This window comes from Pongo abelii, chromosome 2 (assembly GCF_028885655.2).
Source record: "Pongo abelii isolate AG06213 chromosome 2, NHGRI_mPonAbe1-v2.0_pri, whole genome shotgun sequence".
Classification (NCBI taxonomy): Eukaryota; Metazoa; Chordata; class Mammalia; order Primates; family Hominidae; genus Pongo; species Pongo abelii.
Genome location: NC_085928.1, coordinates 188,431,569 through 188,457,210, shown reverse-complemented (window position 1 = coordinate 188,457,210; position 25,642 = coordinate 188,431,569). Strand labels below are relative to the sequence as shown.

Sequence of the window (25,642 nt, the reverse complement as noted above, 5' to 3'; positions counted from 1 at the left end):
AAGATTGATAATCTCCAATACTGACAGGAGTATGAGGAATTGCGATCCCAAATACACAAGGATATAAATACAAGGGTGCCCATGGATAACTAACTTGTTGTAATGGGGAAAAGTTGGAAAAAAACTCAATATTCATTGATAGGGGAAATAAGGTAGGTTAATTTTGTATAACATTATATAGCTGTTAAAAGAATAAAAAAGATATGTATGATTCATGGAGGAATGCCCACAATACATTACTGAATTAAAAAGTTATGTCAAAAAACTGTATTTATAGCATTATGACATTTTTTCAAAAGCAAAAACACTATCAAACAGTTTATATTTAAACACTCACACACACACATTGTACACAGAGAAAAATGACTGGAGAATTAACAGATTATTAATAGTAGTATGGGAATGGTAGTCACGGGGAAGGCATTTGCTTTTCATTTTGTCCTCGAGTATTTTTGAACTTATTTTTTACATGCATGCATTAATCATTTACTTTTAAACAATTCTTTTAAGTTTAATCCATGTGCACAACTATCAAATAGTGTTAGTGTGTAGGTTAGAACCGTGCCTAGCTCAAAGTAGCAATCAATAGTTACTATCTGAACAAATGATTTCTAAAAATCATTACTGTTTGTAAATAATTCAAACTTCTGCTCAAAAAGCCATTGTTTTTGAACCTTTTACTAAGACATTTTCTTATAAAAATTGCTAGCTTAATCTGGTTTTCTTGTGGCTTGTAAAAGCACTTTAATTCAGAGTTTGGTAATACACACTTAACTGTGTAAGCAGCATCTTTAAAACCAAGAGACTAATAGGAGTGCAATAGCAAAAAAGCTTTAATTGCTGCAGAACCAGTGGCAGGAGAAGGAAACTGTCAGTTTTCACACCTCAGTGAAGGCTGTGCAAGGGTCTTGCAGGTTCAGATGTACGTGGTCAAGTGATAAATGGCAGGCTCTGGATTCGGTTGTGGTCTGAGCTCAGCATGGGGGCAGGAAACAAACAGTGCCTTCAGCACTTGTCTGACACCATCCCTGGCAGGAAACAACTCCAGAAGGAGCTATGCACAGTCAATGATTTTCCTTTTCAGCCCTGTCTATCCTACAGCAGCTGGAGTAGCTGCTCTAGGAGGCTGTAATTGATAGCTTTGATTTACTGAAGAAAAATAACTGTGGGCAGTTATCTAGTCCAGGGACAAGCCCTTCTGAATGTGAAAACGGTGCCCTCTCAGTAACAAGGGACTGTTATTGATCTTTAAACTGTCATTTCTGCTGTGAACCAACCTCGACCAAGTATGGGCTTCCATCTGTGTATTCCTGTTCCTGATTTAGTCCCAGAACACTTTGGAAACTTACCGGGTCTGCATATCAGCTTAATATGCCCACCAAATGCACTCTCTTTCATGGTCTCCCGTATGGACTGTGATTCCATTTGCGTTGTATGATTTTGCAATTGTGATTTGTTGTTTTGTATTGTTTTCAAGTTGTGTCAAGCATGCGCATATAGTTTCCCACCTTAGAGACAATTTGTCAGAGGAAAGAAAGAAACTGTATTAAAGACAAGCAAAATGTTTCCTTTCTAAAACTCTTTTCACTGAATAACTCTGCCACTTCTCAGGAGTGTGAGTTTTGTTTTCATTTGTGTTTGTGAAGTAGAGAAAATATATTTGAAGGCACAGGCAAAGGAACTCGCCACAACCTTCAATTTTTTGAAAATCGTGTAATTTACATTAAATTTCTTAAAATTTTGCATTCGTTTCTATTATCTGTTTTTATTTGAATACAAAATTAATAATTAAAATTATTTAATGCAGAACTAAATAGGTCCTCCAGGAAGAGGGAGATTTCTCTTCCATGGCTTCTGATTTTATGCCCAGGCAGTATTGAGACAGCCAGGTGGGAGGGGGTCCTCAGAGAAACTCCAGCCAGCTTGCCCACTGAGATGGAGCCTTATGAAGTTTACGATGTTTGTAGCAGGGAGGAGTCTGGCTCCTCCTCTTCCTGTGTGGAGCCTGGGATTAGAACAGTGGGCGTGAAGTGCTCTAGAAGGGACTCTGACCTAGCAAGAGTCCCTGTTTCCCCCTTTTCTTCCTCTTCACCCAATAAAACCCTGTCTCACTCATCATTCAAATTGTCTGTGAGCCTGAATTTTCATGGCCGTGGGACAAAGCACCCCATCTTTAGCTGAATTAAGGAAAAGTCCTGCAACAGTGTGACCTAGAATGTGCACAATCCTGGAGATCTGGAGAAGCCAACAACATCCCTAATAGGAAAGCATTAACATGTTCATTTTAGTAACAAACAGAACCCCAGGAGTATTTCCCGAGTTCATGGACTAACACCTAACTCCAGATACAGCCATTCCCACAAGACCATGCTATAGAAATTCTCTTCTATTAATTTTGTTTCTTCTCTTTCATCCCTCTTAGCTTTACACTAAATACGGTGTTTTTTTATATTAAGTATAACATGTGTTTAAAAATTATTAAATGGTAAGTTCTCTGGTAACTTACTTATTTTTTAAGAGCAGAGAAAGGGGTGGGATAAAGCAAAGGCTTCATCAAAAACCCTATACAAAATTTTGGGAAGTGTGTAGTTACAGACCCCATACTGGGGCTGCATTCTTTCTCGCTGACATTTTTGGCAGGGTGACTGAGTGGCAAATCACCAGATCCAAGTTCTAACTTGTAATGCCACCAAATAATTTCCTGTGCATGGGGAGTCATAAACTCTCTCATACCCTTCTATCACGCATATTATTAAGGAAGTGAGGGCTGAAATCAGTGATCTTTGAAGTCTCCACACTGTTGTTTTACTCCAGTGGAAGATTCAATTGAGGATGGAGAAAATTCACACCTCCTAGCCTGGCCTTTTCATAATATTGCTTGGGCTGATTCAAGGGACAGTGCACTTTTTTTCAGCTAATGTTTTTACTTCACAGTAACACTATGATATGTATTCTATATTTTATTTTCTTCTTTCAATTTGTCTTGATGTCTACTGCTCTACTATAACTGTTTAAATGGAGAACAAGATTAGTTCATCTTTCACGAAGCTTCCAAATGCTGGCAGGCCCATGTCTACTCTTCGGCTCCAGCTTCCCTCGACTGTCAGCTGCTCTGGCCATGCAGCAATCTTCATTCCCAGCTGCAGCAAGAGACCCAGTGGAGTGCTGGCCTGGCTCAGATGCAACCTACAGTGTTATTTTTATAATCTGGAAGTCCTAGGCAAAGAAAGCAACTCTTCTTCCATCAGTTATTAGCTATCCCCTACTGTCCAAGATCCTGGAAGTAATCACCTTCCCTACAGACTCAGAAGGCAGCAAAGTCTAATCTCTTGACCTTGCTATTCAGCTTCCTTAACTGTAGGGAAGGTGATTACAAAGGACCAACCATTTAATTAGCTTCTGGGGCCTACAGCTTGCAGTTTTACATTTCTCTTTCTCGTGATTGAATATTTTATTTAGTACTTTTTGGTAGAGCAAACACTGAGCGACTGCTAGCATTTCCTGGTGAATGATATGGGATTGGCTTTCAAGACTTATTTATTTATTTTACAAGAAGGAGGTAAAAACTAATAGAAGTTTATCTGTTTTTACAAATGCAGAAAATTTCTAGGAAGCATTATTAGGCTATCCAGTTCTATGCATTTTAGGTTTGGGTGCACACTATTGAATTGTAATAATTAATTAGGCTCAGGAACAGCCATCTTTGGTTATGCTTTCTAAATCCTTTAGCTAAACTCTGTTAATCAATATTCACTTAAAAGTGTGGTGTGCTTCTCAACCCCATCCTTTCCCTTTCCCTAGCAATGTCCAATTATTTCAGGTGGAGGGAACTTTATTTTCCTAAATATCTTTAGTGTAAGTTTACTTATAAATTCATCAAATATTTATTTAACAGTAATGGCAAGATATTTGAACATCTTATCAAAAAAGATCAATCAAATATAAATAAGAATATGAAAAGATTTTTAACATGACTAGTCTTCAGGGAAATGCAAACTAAAACCATAATGAGGTACTACTGGATACCTATTAGAATAACTTTAAAAAATGACAATCTCAAGTACATGAAAGGATACAGAGTAACTTAAACTCTAATACATTGCTTTTGGAAAACATCCAGCATCTTATTAAGTTAATCATATGCTGATAATATGACCCAGTGCTTCTATTCTTAGGTATTTGCCCAAATGAAATAAAAATTATGTTGGCACAAACATATGGATGATTTATTTTCCATCAAACTAGAAACAACTCTAATATCTTTCCACTGAGGCCGGGATAAATGCTGGTATATTTGTACCATGGAATATCACTAAGGAAAAAACAGAAATGTACCACAGTACTGATACAACTACAATAAGGATGAACTTCAAACACACTATGATAAATGAAAGAAGCCAGACTCGAAGGGTTACATACTGTGTGTATGTGGTTGCCAGGGGTTGGAGTTGTGAGATTGACTACAAAAGGGCAACATGAAGAAATTTAGGGGGTGATGGAGCTGTTCTATATCTTGATTGTGGTAGTGGTTACATTATGATATACAATTTTCAAAATTCACAAACAAGGTGAATTTTATTGTATGTAAATTACCCTTTAACAATAAAAGCAAAAATTACTGAACACCTGCTATGTGCTGTTGTTCCAGAAGTGAAAAGACAGACCAGGTTCTTGCTTCCTACGATCTTATATCCTTGTTCTGTGTTCACTCTTCTGTGTCCACTGTCAGCACTAAAGTCTATGTTCTTTTCGTCTCTTGCCTGCTCTAACCTTCTAAATTGATCCCCTTGTCTCCCAACTCTCCTCTTCTCCAATCCATTTTCAATAATGCTACCAAATGAATCTTTTTATGATGTCAATTTGATTATGCATCTTCCATGTGGCAGTGGATAGTTTCTATGACTTGTAGCGTTTTAGCTTCTTTGAAATACCTTTTCTGTGCTTGGAATTTCTCACATCATGGTTTCCTAGATAGAAGCTAGAAATTCACTTTCCAGTCTCCCTTGCAGCTATGGTGCTGGCATACGACCTGGGCCAATCTGAAGAATATGAGCATGACTTTGATTAGAAAAAAAGCAATGGGAGGAAGGAGGTGCTGTGTGGAATTCATTTCTGTTGAGGGTGACAGGAATGGCTTTCTTAGAGTACTGGTGGAGGTTTTGCTGACTAGTGCCCAGGGTCTTGATGTGACCGCTAAAGTATGTGCTCAGTGGTCTTTGCTGGAGCCTCTAAGTCTGAACTCACAGTCTCTGCCAGAGTGTCTCTGAACTACTTAATATTCTTTAATAAATTCTTCTTTTTCTCCTTAAGCTAGAGTGGTTATTATTTTTCACTTACTTTGCCTCTGAATCTCAATGGATACACCTGTGTATAAGCCTTCAAAGACTTCCCATCACCTTAGGAAAAAAATCAGTACTTTTAACTATGGCATCTAAGGCCTTCAACATAGAGTTCATACATACTTTCCAGTTTAAACTGTTCTCAATGTGCTCTATGTTTTAGTCATCCTAAACTTGCTGTTTGTCCAACACTTCATTCTCATTTATACCTTCATGCCTTTGCAGATGATGTTCCCTTTGTTTAGTATAAGTTTTCCTCTTTTCTCACCACTTTGTAACCCTCTCTTCATGTTGTCCTTATTTACCCTTCAATTCCATTCAAAATCTATCTCAAATACCACGAGCTCAAATGTCCTTTGTGAAGCCTTCCTTGATAGCCTTACCATGGTCCCAGTACCCAGGAGCTGTTTGCTTCCTCCTGTATCTGAGAACTTCTTGTATTGTATTATGATGTTTTGTTCATTTAGTCATTCATTCAATAATAATTATTGAGCAAATACCATGTGCCAGGCACAGAGCTAAAATCTGAATGATAAGTAGGAGTTAATTAGGTAAAAATGGAGTAGAGTGTGTTCCCACAGAGATCAGCATGGAAAGTGGGCAGGCAGCTCATGGAGAGTGTGAGCCTCCAAGTGAGTGAGTATGCCCCCTTCAGTCTTCTGCAAGTCCTTTGAGGCAGGAGCCCAGTTTTACTCACCTTTGTGCCTCTAGTGAAGCCAATCAGGCATGGAGTTGACATTCAATGAAGGGTTATTGAATTAATAAATAAATCACCAGATCATGTCTCTCCCTAAAACATTTATTTGATGCTTGAACCAGAGGAGATAATTTAGGCTTAATTTCCTGTGCGTCAAATCATTGTTAGGACATAAGAAATACCTTTAATTAGCAAACAAAGTCTCCCACTTCCTCACACTAATAATCCAGTGTTGCATTGATGTAATAGTTGCAGATCAACTTCAAAAGTGTTTTCTTGGATAATTGTTTGGGTGTCATCGGTTTACTTATCTTTAAAGCCTATTAACACACCAGATATCTCCAATCTGCTTTTTCATGTGATTCTGTCATCATCGCAACCTCACAAGTCAACTCTCTGATGTGTCTTAACATTATAGCTTGGGCAAAAAGAGGGAAAATAATTTTCTGATCATTACACAGAAAATCAGTGTCACAATAAGAGCCATTTCTTCCCAGACCTTTCTTTCATGGCCAAGGGTCATCTTTTAATAAAAGAGGTATTAAATGAGGCAAGAGCTGCATGTTTAAGTCAATCTGTGTGCAGTAAGTGTCGATACCTCCTTTAGCCCTATATCCATAGGATACAGAACAGTCACTTCCTGGCGAGGGTGAAACTGGAGGCACCAAGCTTCAATGTCATCCACAGGGCTTGGAATGTAAATGCATGTCATTGCTGCTTTGGATAGTTTTGAAACCCTCTCCTACCATCAGATAGCAATGTCTTTCCTTTGATTTGGTACCAAAGTTAAGCTGAATTTTAATCACCTCCTTAACGCTTAACTTCACAGAGAAACAGACTGAGTATTAGGGATATCTTTCTGATGTTTTCAGTGAACCAGAGGCACAGACTTTGCTGTCATCTTCAGCCAAGGACAAATTGTAATTGGCAAGGCTGGCAAATTGCTTCTTCTTATTGGAAACTGCCATTGGCACATTAGATTGAAAATAAGATCCTTCCTGTATGGATGTGATGTGGTTCTTCACCATGCAGCTGTAAGTGAAAAGTTGTTTTTCTAAACTAATGTTTATAGAGGTAATTCAGTTTGTGATACTAAGGGATATAAATTTGGGATATTACTGAGAATGATTCAGCTTTCATTTTTTACTTGAACTTCTGCAGTTGCCCTTTTTTCTTCCTCCTTAAACGTGTGATGGTACATTCGTCTTGTTAGGAACATGCTCAGAGGATAAAAATGAACAGTCTTCCTTAAGAGGAAAGTGAGAATTGAAAGGAGGAATATGCCATTATCACAAACATTGCCCCCAGATGACAGACATGGGACTTCATATTGACACCATTAATCATGGTGGGGCCCTGTGGCTGTCTGCTACACAGCTCTCAACTAGACTTACTTTGATATGTCCAAGAGGCTCATTTTTGGATGTTAAAGGTGGTTGGCTCTGTGCTCTGATTTAGTGGAGCCTCAGGGCAATGGGAGTCTCTTTCCTAGCCTGAATACAAGGCACCCAGACTATTTTCTAATTAATAAGCAAGGTGTTAACAAGCTTCTGAAACAGAATATAAAATGTTCTTCAGGTGCAATCAACATTGTACTCACTCCTAGCTAAATAAATAAATAAATAAAGGGCTAACTTTAATAAGACAGAGATGTTAAAACTTGAAAATCTATTTTTTATAGTCCTATTGATCCTTTCAGAACTCCTTACTGTCTTTTACATCTGTACCAGAGAAAAGCTTTATAAACAGCCATTGTGATACAGCAAAAACAGTAAAATTTGGAAGCAGTTGGCTGTGCAAATCAGGCTCTACTAAGATGAGACAAAATTGTGTGGTTAATGGACTTTTGCCATGGCACTTGGTGTTCATCAAAATCTAAGGAAAATTTTGTCCTCAAAGGAAATATGAAAAGTTAAAGTCAGCATTCAGATGTCTTAATAGTGCCACCCTAAGACCTTGGCTTCCAGTTTCTTTAACTATGCCCTCCTAATCAGTGGGCTTTGAAGTCAGCATGCTGGGCTTTCCATCAGGGCCTCACCACTTACTGTTATGTAGCTTTCAGCAAGTTATTTGACTTCAATTGCTTTATCTCTAAAATGGGGATAATAGCAGTATGGTATGGTTTGGCTCTGTGTTTCATCCAAATGTCATCTTGTAGCTCCCATAATTCCCACATGTTGTGGGAGGGACCCAGTGAAGGATGACTGAATTATGTGGGTGGGTCTTTCCTATACTGTTCTTGTGCTAGTAAATGGGTCTCACGAGATCTAATAGTTTTATAAAACGGGAGTTGCTCTGCACAAACTCTCTCTTTGCCTGCACCTATCCATGTAAGATGTGACTTGCTCCTCCTTGCCCTCCACCATGATTGTGAGGCCTCTCTGGCCATGTGAAACTGTAAGTCCGGTTAAACCTCTTTCTTTTGTAAATTGCCCAGTTTTCAGTATGTCTTTATCAGTAGCATGAAAATGGGCTAATACACAGCATCTACCTCATTTTTGTGAGGATGAAATAATACTTGCTAAATACTTAACACACAGTGCCTGGCTTATGATAAGGACTCAATAATAGTGACTATTTTCTTGATCTTGTAACATCTGTACAAGTAGTAAATTCATACCTCTAAGCTCCAGTCCTATGGCTAGGATTTGGTTTAGCGATCAGTCTTCCCGATGTCAAGAGCTACCTATCTGATGTTCCTGAAGTGTTTTGGGGAATCAGGTGGTAACTGGACTCACTGCCTGTCACTGTAATTGAATGCTATCTATAGGCCAAAGGAGCCTGAAAAAGCACTCAGGAATTAACTCACTGTGAGACAAATGCTTTGTGTGTGTATGTGTATGAGGAAGAAGCAAGTGGGGGATTAAATTCCTGAAAGATGTGAAATTGCATGGTTAATAACTTTGGGCATCTTTGTGGTCAGGTATTGATTATTTTAGTCAAAGGCAAAGCATTATTGATAGAATCATCTAAAGTATGAACTTGTTAGTCTTGAGGGTACATGCAGAGATACTAATACCAATTCAATAAGTACAGAAAGCATTGAAGGTTGATCTGTGCGATCTGCTCATGAATTACATAAGCATTTACTGTAGATATCAGCCTGAATGGAGCACTGTAATTATTTGCTAACATGGCTGATTAATGATGAGCTCCTTGAGAGAAGGAACATAGCTTATTTGCTTTTGAATTCCTGATATTGGCCTAGTACCTGGCATATAGTAGGTGCTCAATAAATGTTGGCCAAATGAATAAAAGAGTGAATAAATGAGGCCTGAGAGAAAAAATTCTTTATAAGTCAGATGGGGGCTGCGTGGTGTAAAGTTTTGTTTTATTCTTGGGTGAACTCATCCTCCCATCCCTACCCTTGAGGAATCCAGATCAAAGCAAGGCTTTCTGTCTTTGATGTTTCTATTCTCTTGGGAAGCAATCAACTTTGATTTTCTGAGCAGAGATAATCTTCTGATTTGGAAGTAAGTCATATAACAAACCTGGAAATGGAATAAATTTATACAAAAGTCTGGAATACCATTATATCATTGTTAGTTATACCTTATCCAGTATTGTGGGTGAGATCGTGTTTCATTCTGGTGGTGATTAATCCACTGAGTCAAAGATTGGAATGCTTGCCACAAATGGTATGGCTGGATCCATCTGTCATTCTTTAGAGTCGTCAACTCATTTTTAAGTAAATAATTATTCTTAGCATGGATGTGTAAGATTAAGTGAGTATGTGGAAGTGCCTGAATTTCAGAATTAATGGAACAGAATTTCTTCAAGAAAGAAATTATAGGCAGGATGCCAACACTTGTGAGCAACAGTTAAAGAAGTGGAAGCTCTTTTTGCTATTGATGAGGTGATTCTGGACAGTGAATCAGTGGTTCTTCCATGTTACATTGTCGAGGAGACAGTTATAGACATATTTTTCTACATAAGCATCTTAAATTGCCTGAATCTTTCTTTTTAATGTTGAAACAATTATGCTAATGAACTAATCTGAAATTGCACAGAACTTTCTGACTCTCAGAAAGTTTCCATGTCTTCTAGAAATGTAGGTACTTCAGGAACTCTGTGCTAGATCTGAGATCATAATGAGAGCCACTTCCAATAGAGTGTGCTGATACAGATCACAGAGATACAATTAGGATTTACAAATGCATAATTGTATAAAAAGTCATGGACTTTTCCATGAGCTGGAAAATTTTCCATGTATTTCTCCTTGTGAGATCATGTAGCTTTCTTTGTTCTTTTCGAGATTAAGTTAAAACTTAATGACAACCTTAACTTATTGGAACTGGTACAATAATTCAGAGATCAAGAGAAAGGGGTATTTTTAAAGGATTATGATTACATTCAAAACCTGTAATTTTCTACCTCTCTTCTTTGTGGTAATGAAAAATTATAATCCTGAAACCCTGTTGGAGAGGTAAGCCCTGTCTGGATACACCTGTGCTTCACAATTTGAACTGTTCTCTCATCTGCAAAATGAGAGAGCTGGACTAGATGATTAGCTAATATCCTTAGGTCTAACATCCTAAGGATGCAGGATTTTATGTCCCATGAAGTTTCATTTCTGGGAATATCCAAAGAACAGATGCTCACAACAAGAAAAACATGCATTGGCGTGATGGTGATATATTCACCTGCATAGGACCAAGAAGTCTTTAATTAAAGGATTGATTGATTTAGAATAAGACAATATTCTTTCATTAGGTGAGTCCTTTTTGTTGCCTCTGGTGTTCCTGATAGTACATTGGCAATTGTGCTGGGCAAGTAATGCTGACACAGTCAACGTTTCCTTCGAACATGTCAAAGGAAAGTACCTTGAAGTTCTTCTCTCTTTTTCCACCCTCAAGCTCCTGCCATCTCTATTCCTACTATGTCGTTTCCTGATTGACTTTTCCAGAAACCAGAGCCTCCCATTCCAGCGTTATAGACCTATTCCTCACCATGAGTATATTGTAACTTTTATAGCTCAAGTCCATTCATTTTAAATCACAATGTCATAAAACCCAAAGGTTGGAAGTTAATAGAGAGATCACCTGTAGTAATACCTTAATTCTTTGAGTGTTCCTGTTTAATCATGGCATGTGGATCAGGGATGCAGATGCAGATGCCTCCCCAGCTGAACTAGCAAATACTCCATCCCCAGCTCTCTCTTCAGACTGGGCCTAGGCAGCCAACCAGAGAATCGGCCTAGATATTGTGTAGATAAGTGAATCTCTCCCACAGAGTCAGAGGGGACTGCAGCTCTTGGGGATCCATCTTGTATCCCCCTCTCAGAGAAGGATTCGAAATTGGGCTGGAACAGGAAGAAGGAAGTCTACTGAGTAATAACCTGAGAACTTCAGTCAAGCCTTGGGAAGAAGGTAGACTTGAGCTACACAGAAATTTGCATTAAAAATTATCCAAAATGGCTCTCCTGTGCAAATAAGCCATTCAGTTGTTTAATAAGACATTTTAGACAAGAAGATGATGGATCAAATATAGATATTACTGCCCCAAGGTATTGATTTTACTTAAAATGACAAAGCCTAAAAATTTAGTGACAGTATCCTATGAAGAGGAAATATAAACTCTGAGTATCTTTTTAGAAGATAGAAACAAAGCACGCTATTTTCAGTTGTAGACTCTTGGTTATGATTTCCTGAGTAGTAGATAACATATAGCCAGAATGTGTTGGCAAGCTTTCCTAAGTGAGGCAATATGTACATATAGTTTTAATGTGTTTGAACATAAACACAAGTGTACGGAAGATGGAAAAAGAAAATAGAGCAGGCACCACTTCTAGCCATGTTTTCCTTTTCTTGCTGCAAAGAAAAATAATGTTATTTTATAAAATAAAACAGAATCTAATTATGCATATAATTTTTTATAAAGTAGTAAAATGCAATATTTATAATGATGATGAAGATATACATGTCAAAGTGTAGTCAAACATGACAGCCATTAAATGCCTGGCTGGAGAAAGATCATTAATTACACAGGACATTAGATGCAGTTGAATTGAGAAGGATTATTGGCCAAGTCAACAAAATTATTTTCAAGGCTAGATTCATGTTATTATACCCGTGAATAGAATCAGGGTGTACATTTTCAGTCACATTCAGATTTTAGGCACCACCAGGCTCAGACCTTCCCTCCTGGGCCCATGATCACTGGCTTTGCCTTTTTAGAGGGACATTCTCATAGTTACTGAGGCTTTTGGGAGTGTGAACTGTCAAAATGGTTACTGATGCTTAAAAACAAAGAGCTCCCAGAGGCTTGTTAAGTAGGAGAGCTGATAGCGTAGGAACAAGAAAAATGAAAAAGCAAGGGTAGATAGAGGGCAGGAAGGGCCCCAATTTTTTATCTTGGGCTCTAGGGCAGGACTTCCCTTTCTTGGAAATAATTGGCTAGAACAAAGCAATCTTCCAGTTCTAGGAGCCCTAGAAGAATGATGAGCTGAGTGAGTACTAGCGGGCCAAGAGTAATATTATTAACTAAAATGTATTGCATGCTTATTCTATGCTAAGCACTGTATACACAACTCATCTAATCGTGATAAAGTAAATATTAGTATTTTGCCTATTTTACATATCAGGCCTTGAGAGGTTAGGTGACTTGCTCAAGGTTGCGCAGTTAGGAAGTAAACTTCGGGTGACTCACCATCTCCGTTTGCCTGTGACTGAGGAATTTCAGGGGATCCTGGACTTTTTGGTGCTGAAACAAGGACAGTCTTAGGCAAACCAGGATGGTTGGTCACCCTAAAAGTGATGGTACTGGGACTCAAACTCAGAGCCAGAGATATTAATCCTCATGCTAGTTGTTGCCTTCCCAAGGCAGGGATTAAAGTTCACACAACAAAGCAATGGGTCGGAGAGGGGCTTGTCTAAGGTTCAACTTCAATGTTGCCCAGAACAACCAGCAGTAAGCTTAATATTGAATCACCTTCTAAATAAGGGAAGAATGGCCCCAGAGCTTCAGAAGGCAAAGGGCTGAGTTTGTAGGTCTGAGTCAAGAAACTACAGCTATAGAGGAGGCTCCTGAGAGCAGAAATTCCTGCCGGTGTGATTGGGAAATCAGGAACATCTGGAAGCAACAGTAATATTAATGCTTATGATTTACACCAAACATTACTTTGAAACTTATACAATACTAGATAACAATAATAATAGATGATGATAAAAACCAATGGATATTGAAATGCCCTTTTGCAGGGTTCTATATGCTGGGAGTTGCCCTGGCGGGTGGCCCTACTGTGCTAAAAAACCCAGGAGACAGGAGCTGCTGGGTTGATGCTTATTAGGTTCAGTGTGACGGTCCAGCACCCTTAGCTGCTGTAGAATAGAGCCTGGACAGGAGACAGTCCCGGAGTTTGTTTTATATCCATTCTTGAATTCTTTTTACTGCTTTGTTTGTTTGAGGCCTTGAGGCAGTATGGCAGAAATTGCACAGGATTTGGGTTCAGATAGTTTTGTCTTTGAATATTGATTCTGGCTGTATGCCTTGGGAAATTGACCTAACACTCATTAACCTTATTTTTTCATTTGTAAAATGGGGATTAAAATCAATAGAGATATCTCAGTCCATTCGGGCACCTGTAACAGAATACTATAGACTGGGTGGTTTATAAGCAAGAAAAATTTATTTCTCACAGTTCTGGAGTCTGGGAAGTCCAAGATTGAGGTGCAAGAAGATTCGGTGTCTGGCGAGGGCCTGCTCCCTCATAGACGGTGTCTTCTAGCTGCATCCTCACAAGGTGGAAGGGGCAAATAAGCTCCCCTGTGCCCTTTTTGTTAGGGATGCTAATTCCATTCATAAGGGCTCTGCCCCATGACTTAATCTCCTCCCAAAGGCCCCACCTCCTGAAAACATCACAATGGGCTTAGGATTTCAATATACGAATTTGGGGGGAACATAAACATTCACACCATAGCACAGGGTTATTTTAAAGATTAGAAATAATGTATATTAAGTGCCTAGCATGTACGAGGCACCCAACAAGTAGGGGCTGCTACATTGCTACAGGCCCCAGACACGGAATTCAAAATGGAGACTTCAAATCTTCATTTCTTAAAATTAAAACTATTTCCCAGCGTTGGATTTATCATTTTAGCTTGAGGCTGACACCTTGTGGAATTCTCTGATAATTATGAACTTATTTCATGATCTGTGTACAATAATAAATCCTTTCTGGAAGCTGAAGCAACAATGTAGATTTAAGTAAATATACTAGCTATTTAAGTCAGAGAAAACAGGCAAAGCCTAAACAGAGTAACTCATTTTTTGAAACCATTTTGGGAGATTAATTTTAGTCTTTAATTTTAATTTATTATTATTACATTTTTTGCTGTTTTCCCAGGAAGAATGTTAATTCAGAATTTTAAGTCTCCCCCCTCCCCTTGCCTAAATTATTTACCTCCTAAATTTTATTCAAAGCCTGATTAAGTCTTTCTTTTCCATTTGCTTTCCTTGACCAGTTGTGCATGCAATGCCTGCCCATCTGAGGACTCCCATATCACAGGCAAGAGTAGAGACATATTTCGTGGAGCCCAATACAAAATGAAAACATGGGATCCTTTGTTTAAAAATCATTAAGAATTTCAAGATGGCAGCAGCAGAGCATTAAACCAAAGGGTCTTGTCTAACTGTCTCTTATTAATTGCTTTTTAAAATAATTATCTATTTAGTTATAATATAAATTGTTTGCTAGCAGAAACATAATATTTTTTATTCATTCATACCTTTTTTCTCTCTTTTTTTTATTATACTTTAAGTTCTAGTTTCTGAGATAACTTTTCTCTTTCTCAAAACTCCTCCCTTAAAAATATTATGCAGAAATTCTACTTAGGTCACATTTCTATATAGAGAAGTCTAGAGAAGACACTGGTTTCTGGGGAGGTGCTAAGTGATGGGCAACCTGCCTGGAAGTTGTATCAAAATAACAAGCATTCTATTTTTACTTATATTTGTATGGCTATTTAGGTGAGGCTTTAGGAGTTACTGATGTAGATTGTGGAAAGGGTAATTATCCACAAACAACTCCTTGTGCAAACTCACATTCATCCATGTAGAGCCCAGCCTTTATCTTGAACTGCATTGATCTAGATGCTTTTTGGATTTAGACTTCATGGGAGAGAATAAAAAACCAGCTCTTGGGAGAGACACTGGTGATGGAAACTGCTCAATAGATGCATTGACCTTGGTTCATAATGACCACTTAATTTATATCAAAATTACTTAGGATTTCAATAGAATCACTTGTCATGGTGCTTAGACACACAGCAAGTGCTAAAGAACTATTAATGGAAATAAGGCTCTCAAATAGTTAATCATGATTGTTTGGTCAATTGAGAAGCTGAGTGTTTTTGATCTTGGCTATTCTCCAGCCCAGTGCTGGCAGGCATTTATAGTGAGAAAACCTGGCTCTGTGGCTAGAAACAGATAATTTTAAATGGTGGCATTCACCTTTCTCTCCTCTGTTTTCCCTCAATTCTAGCTTATGCTCCTATAACTCTGACCTGCTTATAGCTCCCTGGATACATCAATTTCTTTCTCCCTTCCCGGCCTTTGCCTAGGTTGCCTGCTTTCCTTGAGCTGCCATTGCACAGTCTCATCCTCCTGGCCCACACCTGCTCATCCTTTGAGACCTAGCATGAGCATCATAGCCTCATCTTCATAATTATTGTCAACAAAAGGAAACAAACCACTTAGTAATTTTCTCTTCATATGTACTACTGGGATAATACATTTTTCTATTAGTTTGGAATTTTAGAACTGTTCTTGTAATTTCTTCTGCTGCGTTGTAGAAATAATATTTAAAAAATGGAAAATGTGATGATTTTGACAGGGACTAAAATGAATTCATGCGATTTTAGATTTCCAAGAATCAAATGAACTGTACAATGAGAGAGTTTTATTAAACATCTTTGAAGATCTCTTCCAACTACAAACTGTGGTTCTGAGTTCACTTGAAGTTTCCTCAAATGATCTAAGTTTATGTAGAAAGTTTTTATGCTGTGGTCCTTGTTTAATTTTCTATACATTTATTTAACTATACCAAGACTTAAAGTGTATTATTTGCACACTGGGAACCATAACTATCTGTGAGAGGAGGTGCAGTGAGATGCATGCTGACAAAGAGGGCATCTTTAACATGGCCATTAACATGCCTACCCACAGGACTTCTACAGGCATCAAAACAAATCGCCAGGAGCAGGTGAAAATGCATTTATAACACAGTCCAGTCAAAGCCTTCCCGAGAGTACCATAAATTAAGACAAGTACCTTTGCCTTATGGAGGTCCAAGGTGGCTGCAAAGACTCAGTATGACGAGGACAAGAGGTAATTTACGGTTTTAAAAGCAGTCTTTTATGTATATTTGTATAACCTGTTTCATACACATAAAAGACTGCCTTAACTTATTTTTAAAAAACAAGGTGGCACATCCAAAATAGTTTACTGCAGATAGCTTTGTGAAAGCTGTTTATAGAGATTTTGGCAGGGTGAAAGTTTTTTTTTTTTTTTTTTTTTTTTTTGAGATGGAGTCTTGCTCTGTCGCCCAGGCTGGAGTGCAGTGACATGATCTTGGCTGACTGCAAGCTCTGCCTCCCAGATTCACGCCATTCTTCTGCCTCAGCCTCCTGAGTAGCTGGGACTACAGGCGCCCGCCACCGTACCCAGCTAATTTTTTTATTTTTAGTAGAGATGGGGTTTCACCATGTTAGCCAGGATGGTCTCGATCTCCTGACCTCCTGATGTGCCCACCTCAGCCTCCCAAAGTGCTGGGACACAGGCGTGAGCCACTGTGCCCAGCTGGTGAAAGGTTTTAATAGTGATATATCCAAGGTCTAGCAAGAGTGACATAATATTTTTCCAAGAGCACTGTTTTTACCAGAGTCTGGCTATGAAAGAGAGACTACAAGCAGGAGCTGTAGCCACAGTGGCAGAGAAGGAGCAAGAAGAATGAATACCCTGACCTCTCACTCTTCCCATTTTCCCATCTCCCCCAGTACCTCCCATTATGCCAATCCTAACCAGGAAGCCAGAGGCAAGGAAGCCCAGGCTCAGAACAAGACAAAGAAGTGTGGAAGAAGGGATGGGGATGCAGGAGCTGATCATGCTGTCAAGCAGTCCCTAAGCAGCATCAGGAAGGTTTTAGGTCAGCTCTGCAGAATTCCATAGGTTTGATTGGTAAGGAGACAATGAACACAAATCGATTTACTCAGCTGATTGCTCATGGGACAACAGGCAGCATGAGCTTCATGTTGGCTTCAGCTCCCCTTACCCTCCAGTTTCCATTGGGCCCATGTGAAGCCAGGTCCTGGTGGATACTGTACACGCTGTGAGTTGTGTCACAGCTGAGCAACACTGAACTTAGGAAGCCACTCAGGAGGGATGCTAGAAAACATGCCAAATCTTTGTCCCCTGGGGAAGAAGTTATCTGTATTATCCTGGTCAGGAAACAAATCTTCCCTCTCTCTATCCTAGAGAGGTACACTAGACACTATATCTACTTTCCAAGGCTGTTTGCTATAAAGATCATCCTAAACACAAGCTGTCACAAGACTCACAGAAATGCCATGGAGAATTACCTCCTATCAGGTGCAAATGGAGATTAATGAACACTGGTATAAACACTTTTAATGTTTACATAATCAGTAGGCCTGGCTGGCTGACTTTGCTCTGAGCTCCACCCTGCTCCATGCTCGAACCTAATATTGCCCATTTGCCACAGTTATCACCTTTTCCTTCCAAGTCTGCTTTTTTTTCATTTGTTTTTTTATCACATTTTTTATGGAGTAAGGAAGTAGTAAATCTTAGTGAACACAAAACTAACTTTGGCTTTTGACAGATCTGTTAGATTCCCCTTGCCATTGGTTAGCTGATTGACCTTGTGTTTTCTTTTTCTCTGTCAAATTGAGATAATCACACATATTTTTACGTAAATTTGTAAGGATGAAAACCCAAAATGTTAAGTATCAGCCCAGAACAGGGTACATACTACTGTGGTTAATAGCCTGTGTTGGAAGGACAGGCAGATGGGTGTTTGTTCTCAGGTTTCTTAGGACAGTCATGGATTTTTCCATACAGTGGGTAAAACACAAAAGGTTCCACTGATGTTGAAAAACCTGGACAGTGCAGCACAAAATGACTGCAAAATTCCCCTATGACTTAGCATAAACCAGGGCTACTGCCTATTCCTGCTAGCTGGACACACATGCTGACTCATCCCTGCCTTGTAGTTGCTTTCCACAAAGCAAATGAAAGAGGAAAGCCTTGAGGTATTCTTATTCAAGTGCTTGAGCTTGGATTATTTGGGGAATAAGTACACATTTTAATAACCCTGTGGATTCAGTGAGAAAATGCAACATACATTTATTTGTTCTGTGTCCAAAATGTAGACTGTTCATAGGGATTTAAGAAAAACAGAACCTCGGGGTTCGAGACCAAATAAATCACTAAAACTCTTTTCATAATGTGAACCTCTGTGGGCCAAATATGAAGATAGGTGGATTTATATATTTTTAATGTGATTAAGGATTTGGAAGTCCCCAACTTCTTAAGTACCATGGTTAATAGTTAATGAAGTACCTTTTTCTAAGCTGTGTGCAAATTAATATCAGAGAGAAAAAAATATGGCAAATGCATATGAATTAAAGCAGAAAGACTTTCCAGTTATTTAAAACCAGGCAGATGGAAACGAATTACTTTTCTTTAACTGTGGCTAGAGGCAAGGCAAAGATAGTAAGTCCAAGACTGGAGACTGCAGAGGTTTTCTAATCAGATCCCCCAGCCTGGCTTCCTGATGTTGTATCCAACCTCTCTTCACCAACCCCATACACACACGTGGGCACACACACACACACGCACACACACACACACACACACGCACACACGTCTCTCTCCATTTCAAGGTTCTGTCCTGGATAATACCATCATTCCTAGTCCACTGGATCATGGCACACAACGATATTTCCTTGTCCCTTTTTTCTCACATACAAGCCCATTCTTTAAAGCCTGGCACATAGTAGGAAATTAATACATGTCTGCTAAATGAGCTGACCCATATGTTTATTTGAGCTGTAATGATTTTTGTAGGCATGGCAGGAGGAACTGTTGGATGTCATTCTCTTTTTTTGGGGGGGGGACGGAGTCTCACTCTGTCACCCAGGCCGGAGTGCAGTGGTGCGATCTTAGCTCACTGCAACCTCCGCCTTCCGGGTTTAAGTGATTCTTCTGCCTCAGCCTCCTGAGTAGCTGGGACGACAAGCATGCGCCACCATGCCCAGCTAATTTCTGTATTTTTAGTAGAGACGGGGTTTCACCGTATTGGCCAGGCTGGTCTCAAACTCCTGACATCATAGTCTGTCTGCCTCGGCCTCTCAAAGTGCTGGGATTATAGGCATGAGCCACTGCGCCCAGCCTGGATGTCATTCTTGTCTTAGCAACTTGAAGCAGGTTCCTGGAACTGACCATTTATTTAAAGTTTTGCATAAAGGAGTACCATAACATCCCACATGAATTGCATATGTTTATCATAACACACCTTCACCTTTCACCTCCCCCAGGTGTTCAATAAACATGGAATGAATAAGTACTTGTATCATTTGGGAAATTATTTTACTATCTCTGCATCTCATACTTGATGTTATGGATTTAAACAAAAGTATTCTTACTTATAAAATGAGTAGCATTATTTCTGCTGTAAATATTCTGTTTGTGACTTGATTTGAAGAGAGTTCAAATCCAATGTTAAAGATATTTCTTGTAATGCTTTACAAAAGAATTGTAAAATTCTGCTTAATTTTATTCCTATCCTCAAAAACCTAATCAAGTATTGTAATTCTATAAAGAAAATATTTATTGATTTTTAAATATTTTTATTGCCTCATATAAAGTTGTATCAGAATTTTAAGTAAGTGCAAGAAATAGTAAACTGCTATTCTATCTCACATTCACTTCCCTCATAGATTCATAGACTCTCAGGTCTGGAGGGGTCTTTAAATTTGGTCCCTAGCTCTAGACCGCAGTCATTCTGGATTGTAAGCATTCTAAGGCCACTGCTCCTTGAACAGTAATGTGCATACAAATCACCTGGGACTGATGTTAAACTGCAGCTTCTGGAGTGAGGCCCAAGCTCAGATTTATTCCTAATAACCCTTAAGAAAGATTATTTTCTAGTTCTTTTTTCTGCAACTGATTGTAATGCAAACAGAGACAACGGGATAGGGTTTCCAGATAAAATTATTCTTAATCAAATCACATTTCAGGTAAGTAACAAATAACATTTTCAGTGTAAGTATGTCTCAAATACTGCATGGGATGTATACTAAAAAAGTCGTTTTTTGTCTGAAATTAAAATTTAATTGTATGTTCTGTAGTTTTATTTGCTAAATATGACAACCCTACATGGGCATAAAGAAGAAAAGCAAGGGCTTTGGTGTCAAGACCTCTCCGATATTGAGTTGTCTTCTCATTTACTTGCTGTGTGATAAGAGGCAGTCTTGTGACATCGAAGCCTCTATTTCTTCATCTATAAAAAGAGAGATAAGAGCACTGGCCATGCCGGGTTGTTATAAAGAGTAAATGAGTTGACACTGGTGAAATACTAGGCCCATAGTAAGTAATTAATAAGGCCAACAGAAATGATATTGATGATTGAGGTTTGTCCATGCTATTGACTCTGAAAAGAGAACATTGCATTCATTAGGAAATAACGTTTGAAATTTATATTATCATGTTGCCTCAATGTGAAAAACTATTGTGTGATTTTCATGCAAGCTTGATTTTCTATCTCAGTGATTCTCACCTTTTAGCATGCAACATAATCACTTATTAAAACACAATTGTTGGGGCCTAGAGATTATGATTCGGTAGGTCTGGGGTAGGGCCTAAGAATCTGCATTTTGAGCAAGTTCCAAGATGATGGTGATACTGCTAGTCTGAAGACCAACATTTGAGAGTCTCTGATCTGTATCAGAATTATTCTGGCTTTTTCATGGTTTTCTTGCTTTGTGTGGTTAAAGTTATGCCACCTACTGGACATAATTGAGAAGCACTCTCAATAGAAACAACATTTTTTTTAAATGATGAAATTCTAAGGGTCCTGTTGAGAGCTTGAAAATTCTTGTGCTTTTGACAAATTGGGAACAGACAGAGGATTTTTATTGTGACACAAGAATATCAACTTGTTTGTAGTATTTCTTTTTTAAATAAAGAAAACATTAAAAATATTCTCCCTTCTGTTTATAGTTAAATGCATAAGAGCAATAGTGACACTAAGTGCTGCCAATTACTTGTTATTTTCTAGTTCTCTCAATTTCATGAAAGAAAGGAACGTATCTTGGTACAATAAGTGCAAAAAAGTCTTTCTCTTTGGTCCTATGTATTCATCTAGACAATGAAAAGAAGTGAGATAATCTCAACAAGTAGTCTCTAATGTTCTGTGATTCTGCCCAAAAGACATTTTACTTAGCTTAACCTCAGAAGGAGAAAGATTCTCATTTAGAATGAAAGCCTGTTCTCTGACATTATACAACTCTTTCATTTTATAAAAACTAACCTAAATGTGACTCTTACCCCAAATGCAGTCATATTCTGAGGTACTAGGGAATAGAGGTTCAATATATGAATTTTGGGGAGGCATAATTCAGCCCATAACAGTACTGTACAAATGTTGTTTTAAAATAGAATCTTATCCCCTTGGGGTTTATTTTCCGCATTTGTAAAACAAGGAAGTTTTCCTGAGGGAGTTCTGAGTAACTTGAAACTCAATATTCTGTTGTGCTCTCATTTCTTTAGCCCTTCAGAGTCTACAGTTAAGGAGAAGCTTCTCCAGGAGCCACTGTACGCCAGGTTTCAGGAGAGGGGACCGTTTGCATTCATGTAGTGTTGTGAAAAGAGCATGGCATCAGATAACTGAGTTTCATTTCAACTCAGTAATTTTCTTATTAAGAAAGCTTGGATATAATAATCAATCTCTCTGGGTCTCAGTTTCCTCCTGGGCAAAGTGGGGCTTGTAAAACCATCTAGAGTTGCTCTGAAGCTAGGGCGTTTAACATGCGTAAAGTACCTGACAAAAAGATTGCTTAACAATGGAGGCTCAGCGAATGGTAGTTACACATTGCACATTCAGCCTTGTCTTGCCTCCCCTAAGGCAGAATGAATCTTGCAGCAGCATGCCTCAGTGGTGTTTGGAGACTGTGCCTCATACTTCCCTGGGGTGACTGCGGCTATTGTGCTTCCTTCTGAGCCATACTGCTGACATGAGAAGCAAACAGCAACCTGTCTTTCTCCCCATTGCAGAGCCACAGATCCCTTTCTAGGGGCCAGTGAGAACAATGGTTATTCCAACAACTATCCATCATGACAACCTCATGTACTTTTTGGATGCAAGCTCTGGAATCGAAACACCAGAGCTTCACTTTCGAGTAGCCAGTTCTTTCTTAACAGCATCCTCAAGGAAGGTAAGAAATGCTGCATCAGGTCCAACAGCAACTCTAGAGAAAGCTAGCTCTAGACACTATGCTAGGTCAATTTTTCCAGTGCCTGACCACCTGGTAGAGCTTTGGTGAGTCTTTGACTACTTTAACTTTCTTTCCCTATTTCAAAATTACCTAAAGCACAGATTACCCTGGTGCTTCCTGGGTAAGTCTCTCTTAGGAGGGGAAGCTATGCTGTCATATTTAGGCAATTACTTAGATACTACTTGAAATGTGAAAAACAAGAGCATTAATAATCCCAGCACCCTTAAACAATTGTTCATTTTTGTATGAAAAATTTCAGTCTAATATTCCTGTGTGTATATATGTACATGTATAATACATATATTTTTATATATTTACAGATCAAAGATTGTTTTATATAATACCATTTTTACTGTATCTAGCCAAGAAGCATTTTTCAACTGCTATCATTTTTATGGTTTAATTATATTATATTATTATATTATATTGTATTATATTATATTAACTACATGGACAAAAACTTCCTCATATCCTATCTATGAGTATTTATATTGCTTTTAATTTTATAAATGGTGCTGCAATGCCCATTATTATGCATATGTTTTCCATGCCCTCCTTCTCTCAAATCATTTCCTTAGAATAAATAAATTTCTAGAACTTGGCATGAACATTTCTATGTAGATTAGACTTCAGAACCAAGCATCCCTCACTTTCCTGAAAAGTGCTGCAGTCTTTTAAATTTTTGATTCTCTATAGGAGACAGAGCTTCTTTCATTGAAACTTTTAGTACTGAATCATAGAAAAGAGTGCCATCTGCTGCCTTGAAAATATCACTTCCTTCAATTTTCTGCTTGTTCCTGGAGAGCATGACCAGTTATCGGCCAAGATAAGGTCTATTCCCAAGTTGGGTATTAAATGATGGGAAGAGTGTTCATTAAGTAAAGTCACATTGCCGTTACGAGGCCCAGTGTAACCTGCAGTTACGGTGTCTGGAGTGCAGCCAGGCACTATTTCCTGCTTCTGTTGGGAAATACAAAGTCCTAATAATTGGATGATGGAACTTGTGATGCAAGCCACTGTAAAATGATATATGCTATGCTCTGGGCTGTGATCACTCCGTCCAACTAATCTTCCTCTTCTCATTATGCCGATCTATCCACCTAAGTGGTGATTACCTTTGGAGTCTTGCCTCAATCCTCTCCTTTTTGCCTTCCTAGGAGTTTTGCAAGATTTTCCTACCCCTGCAATGTGCCTATCACACTACCTCCCATGACTGTTCTTTGATTATTATATGAGATTTTTCTGGAGAGCAAGTTGAGACTATCTTTCACTTCACAAAAGGCTCTTCATAATAGGCCCCTGCCTGTTAATCCACCTTTATCTCTCATAATTAGTTCTTCGTTTTCTACACTCTATGATAGCTTTGTCCAATAAAAATATAATTCAAGTTACATATGTAATTTAACATTTTCTAGTAGCCACATTAAGAGAGGAAAAACCAACTAACCAAATAAAAGAAATACCTCCAAACAACAATAGCTTACCCAGAATATTATCATGTTAATTAACTTTTGATACTACACACATTTCAAGTGTTCAATAGACATGTGTATTCCCAGCTCTAGGAAACCCAAGCTAAATGTAAGTTCCCCAAATACACTAGTTATGTTTCAAGCCATGGGCCTTTGCATACAGTCTTCTTTCTGCCTGGAATGAGTTTTCCCTCTTCTGGTAAACTCATGCTCATGTTTACATGCTTAGAAGAAATATTACCTTTTCTAATGATTCTTCCTTGAGTCTCTGCAAATGTTATTAATCTCTTTCTTCTCTGTTCTGTGACTCTACATTTGTACAGGCTTCTACTTTATATTTATCACTTTCTTTGTTGATATATTGATTCCAATTTATAAATAATTGATTCATAGCTTTATACCTGATTTTGAGCTTCTTTAGGGCAGAGATGCCTCTGTATCACAAGCATTAAGAACAGACCACATTCTCACTATCAATGAGCAATAAATACGTGAATGAATGTCTATTAATTGAGGTACCACCCACTGTCACTGTTGATGCTTACTCTGTAGTCCTGTGTAATATTACAGGGCTTCAATACAAGTCTGATGGAAAGATGTATCCAGACAAGACATGATTTCTGTTGTTGCTCCATTTCTTGGTCAGAGTCAGAAACAAAAAAGAAATAACTGGTAAGAATAGGGAAATATTGGTAGCTTAATTTTGATGCCTGTCTTCACACTGATTTCCTGGGTGTTTTCTGGGATAATTGGCTTTTCAGGTTAAACTTAGAACACTATTTTAAAGTATTCAAACAGGAATGTCTTCATACTTTGAATAAGGTGTTTCCCCCACAAAAACTCTTTCTTCACAAAATCTGCTTAGATGTGTGCATGAGCTGGGACTTAATCTCATTTATAGTTAAATTAAATTCCCTTCCTGTTAAAATCTCCTACTATATGCTTCTGATAGAAAGTTTTTGGGGAAGGCTGGATGGCAAGATTATTGACATAGTGTATTAGGTTGTTCTTGAGTTGCTATGAAGAAATACCTGAGACTGGGTAATTTATAAATAAAAGAGGTTTAATTGGCTCAAGACTCTGCAAGCTGTGCAAGCATGGCTCCAGCATCCTGCTTCTGGTGAGGGCCTCAGGAAGCTTACAATCATGGCAAAAGGCAAAAGGGTAGCAAGCAAGTCACATGGCAGGAGAGGGAGCAAGAAAAAGAGAGAAGGGGTAAGTCCCAGACTCTTTTTTTTCTTTTTCTTTTTGAGACAGAGTCTCCCTCTGTCACTCAGGCTGGAGTGCAGTGGCCCTGTCTCTGCTCACTGCAACCTCCGCCTCTGCTCACTGCAACCTCCGCCTCCTGGGTTCAAGTGATTCTCCTGCCTCAGCCTCCCGAGTAGCTGGGATTACAGGTGCCTGTCACCACACCCGGCTAATTTTTGTATTTTTAATAGAGATGGGGTTTCTACATGTTGGCCAGGCTGGTCTTGAACTCCTGACTTCAGGTCATCTGCCTGCTTTGGCCTCCCAAAGTGCTGGGATTACAGGCATGAGCCACTGCACCTGGCCCCAGACTCTTAAATAACTACATCCCCTGTGAACTGAGTCAGAACTCACTTGTCACCAAGGGGATAGTGT

The 25,642-nt window shown here is 38.7% G+C and overlaps 1 long non-coding RNA gene across 1 annotated transcript in view; it reads right to left on the bottom strand.

Moving 5' to 3' along the window:
• Nucleotides 1-731: 731 nt before the first annotated feature.
• LOC103890314 (uncharacterized) overlaps nucleotides 732-25,642 on the bottom strand; it is a 38,099-nt gene continuing 13,188 nt past the window's right edge. Inside the window, exons 2-3 of the long non-coding RNA XR_654645.4 lie at nucleotides 1,350-1,508; nucleotides 732-1,028 (exon numbers count right to left, since the gene is read on the bottom strand). This is a non-coding gene — a long non-coding RNA (uncharacterized LOC103890314). The remainder of the gene's footprint in view (nucleotides 1,029-1,349; nucleotides 1,509-25,642) is intronic.